Source organism: Oryctolagus cuniculus, chromosome 9 (genome assembly GCF_051225735.1).
Source record: "Oryctolagus cuniculus isolate XC-2025 breed Fujian yellow rabbit chromosome 9, ASM5122573v1, whole genome shotgun sequence".
Lineage (NCBI taxonomy): Eukaryota > Metazoa > Chordata > Mammalia > Lagomorpha > Leporidae > Oryctolagus > Oryctolagus cuniculus.
This window is the reverse complement of record NC_142875.1, coordinates 108498410-108502910: the sequence shown is the minus strand read 5'-3', so window position 1 is coordinate 108502910 and position 4501 is coordinate 108498410. Positions and strand designations below refer to the sequence as shown.

The window sequence follows — 4501 nt, the reverse complement described above, 5'->3', positions numbered from 1 at the left end:
TGTGTAACCAGAGCATATTTTTGTATCCTACCATGCTTTACCTTTTCTCCCCCACTTCATTCACTTAAATTGTTGAATGGTGTATTCAAAGCCACATTTAAAGGTGAATTAATTCCTTTTAATAAATGTGAATATGTGAGTTTGAGATCATAGAAAACTGTGTTTGGAAAAGTATACAACTGAGAATTAACAATTTCATGTCTGAGTTGGGTAGTAGGTGTGAGTTGTTTGAGTAGACTCGATGGCCTATTTAGGTTTAAAGTTCAGATTCAGTGTTTTCTTTTTAAAAAAAAAGATGTATTTATTTATTTGGAAGGCAGAATTACAGAGAGGGAGAGAGATCTTCCATCCTCTGGTTTACTTCCCAAATGGCTGTGACAGCCAGGGCTGGGCCAGACTGAAGCCAAAGCCTAGCACTCATCTGGGTCTCTCAAAGTGGGTGACAGGGGCGGAAGCATTTGGGCCATCTTCCACTGCTGTCCCAGTGGAGCAGAGCGGTCAGCACATGAGCCAGTGCCCATATGAGATGGTGGCTTCATAAGCTGCAGCTTAATCCACTGCACCACAGCACCAACCCCAGTGTTACTAATTTCCTTAAGATTAATGAAGAAGTTAGGAGTAATTTTAGCATTCTTGAACTTCAAACCTAAGGGATTTTTTAAAAAATTTATTTGAAAGGCAGAGTTACAAAGAGAGGGACAGAGAGAATGAAAGAGGTCTTCCATCCTCTGGTTGACTCCCTAGATGGCCACAACAGCCAGGAACCTGGAGCTTCTTCCAAGTCTCCCATGTGGCTGCAGGGGCCCAAGGACTTGGACCACCATCTGCTGCTTTCCCAGGTGCATTAGCAGGGAGCTGGATTGGGAGTGGAGCAACTGGGGCTGGAACCAGTGCTCATATGGGATGCTGGCCTTGTAGGTGGCAGCTTAACCTGCTGGCCACAATGCCAATCCCCCAACCTAAGATTTCTAAAGCATTTCCTGTGTTTTGTGTACATTTTTCAGAGAACAAATAGGGGCTGTATCCAACTGCAGTACAATTCCTTTCACCCCTAAAGTGCCCTGGAGTTGAGAAATACTTGAAGGAGCTTCACAAAAACTCATGGAAAATGGAACTAAAAGGGAGGCTTATTTTTTTTACAGAATTTTTTTGGAGTCTGTGCATAGTTTTTTTCATAATATGCATTTTTCATTAACTTCTTGAGGACCCTTTATATGCATGGGTTTCAAAAATTTTTTTTTATTTTACAGGTAGAGTTGCAGACAGTGAGAGAGAGACAGACAGAAAGGTCTTCCTTCCATTGGTTCACTCCCTAAATGACCGCCACGGCTGGCACTGCACTGATCTGAAGCCAGGAGCCACATGCTTCTTCCTGGTCTCCCGTGCAGGTGCAGGGGCCCAAGCACTTGGGCCATCCTCCACTGCCCTCCCCGGCCACAGCAGAGAGCTGGACTGGAAGAAGAGCAACCGGGACTAGAACCGGTGCCCATATAGGATGCTGGCGCTGCAGGTGAGGATTAACCAAGTGAGCCACGGCACCAGCCCCCATGGGTTTCAAAATTTTTGTATACCAACATAAACATATTTTTCAATTCCATTTTCCAGAAGCCTTTTAAGTACCTTCATGTGTCAGTGCTGTATACATTTGCTTCTCAGACCTGCCGCACTTCCCAGATGGTTTGTTCCTTAAATAGAGTGCTATGCACTATTGTAGAGGCTAGGACGGAACTTGTTCAAAGAGCAGATGTTACAGAAAATAAATAAGGAATTTAATGTGAGGTGGTAATAGGAGCTATCAAAGACAAAATGTTTAGGGGCCAGCACTGTGCCGCAGGTTAGGCTGACATCTGCAACGCTGAATCCCCATAACAGAACGCCAATTCAAGTCCTGGTATTGTTCCCAATCCAGCTCCCTGCTAATGTGCCTGGGAAAGCTGAAGAAGATGGCCTACATACTTTGACCACTGCCACTTAAGTGGGATACCCAGGTGGCATCCCTGGCTCCTGGCTTCTAGCTGGCCCAGCCCCATCCATCATGGCCATTTGGGGAGTGAACCAGCTTATGGAAGATCTCTCTCTTCGCCTCTCCCTCTATCTGTAACTCTGTCTTCTAAATAAATAAATCTTTAAATAAAAATAAGTAAATAGAAATTAGCATAATTATGAGGATATTTTTATATTATATCCAGTTGAGAGATGTGCATTATTTGCAAACAAATTAGGTAAAGGGAAACTAACATGTATGTGCATTATTTGTAAACTAATCAAATTTAGGTAAAGGGGAATGAGTTTAAATTATTAATGACTTAGAAACACAAATTTGATACACTGTTTTTAAAATTCTGCTGTGCCGTCCAGCCAGTTTTACCTCTTCTAACATTTTCTTCTCTGTTGTTGCACATTTTAGTATGGAGTGTTTCAAACCTATTTCAGAGTGTTTTAAGGTACAGACATTTGGCATAATGGTTAAGCCATCACTGGGATGCCCTCATATCAGAGTGCCTAGCTTCAAGTCCCAGCTCTGCTCCCAATTGCAGCTTCCTGTTAATGCATACGCTGAGAGGCAACTCAGGTGGGTCCCTGCCACCCAGAGGGGAGACCATTCATTCTAGCTGAGCCCTGGCCATTACCAGCATTCCCAGTAGAGAAGGAGCTCCCATGCTCGCTTGCTCGCTCACTCGCTCTCAATTCCGTACATCTGTTTCAGAGTTATAGCTATTTTATTCCTAGAAGTTAACAAAAAATGGAAAGCGAATGCAAAGAGTGAAGGGGTGGGGTGGGGTGGGGGGAGTCCCTGTTATGTAGCAGGTAAAGCCACAGCCTGCAACACCAGCATTCCCTATCTGCGTCAACTCATGGCCTGGCTGCTCCACTTCCAATCCAGCTCCGCGCCAATGACCTAGGAAAAGCAGCAGGAGATGGCCCAAGTATTTGGGCCCCTGCTACCCACATGGGAGACCTGGATGAAGTTCCTGGCTTTGACCTGCCACAGTGCTCAAGCCCTTTTATAAAGAAGCCTAGAATTTTCATATAACCTTTGTGTGTCCTCCTGGTCATCTCTAGATTAAGTATACTATCTAATACAATGTAGTTGTGTGTATAGTTTACACTGTTTTGTTTAGGGAATAATGAACAAAACCATAAAGGTCTATACATGTTCAGTACAGATGGAATTTTTTTTGATCTGCAGTTGGTTGCATCCACAACAGAACCCATGAATATGGAGGGTCAGTTGTAGGGATTGCCGGTTGGAAGTTTGACTAGAGATTAGCTACCAGGCTTCTGTACCATGACCACCACTTACCTGTGCTTAGTGTTGCTTTGAAGCCCAGGAGTTATGCTTATTTGATGGCACAGAACCTATTGAAAGTAGCACCACACAACTCAAAGCAGAGTATCTACCACTTGCCAAAAGATGCTGGGTTCTTGGTTATTCCAGGTGCCCCATTTGTAATGCTATTCCAGAGGCTCTTGAGTTTATTACAGAGATAGAATTGTTGAAAGTGGAGGGATATGTCTAAAAAGACTAATGTTTTGTTTTTGAAATTTTTAACTAGTAGTTCTTTCAACCTTAGTTTGAACCTTCTGGTACTTAGCACCTGATTTCAGTGGAAAAGAAGGAGCTATCAACAGACTTTTTCACTGAAAATAATTTTTTTATAGTATGGCATAAAATGGTTTAGAAGAAAAAGTCTAGAAAGGGGATAGGTGCTGATGAAAACCTCGGAAACTTAGGTGATTGTCAGTAGCAGTGGTAAGAATGTATCATAGCAGTGGTAAGAATGTACCAGCTTTGTGATTGACTTTTTTCCAGAATGTAACATGAGAGCATTTCACCCCATCTGATGAGCCAGCTCAGGAAGCACCCAGATGCTCAGAGGAGGAGTGGGAAGCGGTAATGTGCCTGTGGTGCATGCCAGTCACACAGTGCAGGACGCTGAGCTAGCAGGTCCCTGCCTGCATGCCTGGGCTGCAGCGTTCTATTGAAAGTGGAGCAGAATGGAGGCAAGCACGTGATACAGAAGACTGGAAGTCTCCACGCTGTTGTTAGCACGATGTCATCCTTTCACTCTGTGGTCTCCTCGTGCCGCTTGTGAAGGTTTCCAGGCAGCTCCTTTGCCCCGTACACAGTCACAGCACCCCTGATAAAAAGGCCCTCTCATCAGCTGAGAACACAAACTCCTGGAAAATAAAAGTGTTAGAAATCATTTGTATGTGTGTGTGTGTGAGTGTTTTTATTACTCTCAAAAAATCGCTGCACTATTATCTGAAGTGACTGTTGAAGGGCTGAATTGTGTTCTCCCAAGACTGATGTTGAAGTCATAACTCTTAGTGTCTCAAAATGTAACAACCATAGGAGGGGACTATAAAGTGTTTGTAGGAAAATGGAATTGAAAGATAAATTTATTTTGTGGTAAACAATTTGAAATACATGCATAATTTCTTCACTATGCATTTTTATGAATTTTTTGAGGCTGCCTCATGCATGAATTTCAGATTT

The 4501-nt window shown here is 43.3% G+C and overlaps 1 long non-coding RNA gene across 1 annotated transcript; it reads left to right on the top strand.

Annotated features, from left to right (window-relative positions):
- Window positions 1-1250: 1250 nt before the first annotated feature.
- LOC149124719 (uncharacterized) lies at window positions 1251-4208 on the top strand. The gene is made up of 2 exons (XR_016213492.1): window positions 1251-1510; window positions 3815-4208. It is a non-coding gene; the product is annotated as an uncharacterized LOC149124719 (long non-coding RNA).
- Window positions 4209-4501: the final 293 nt, after the last annotated feature.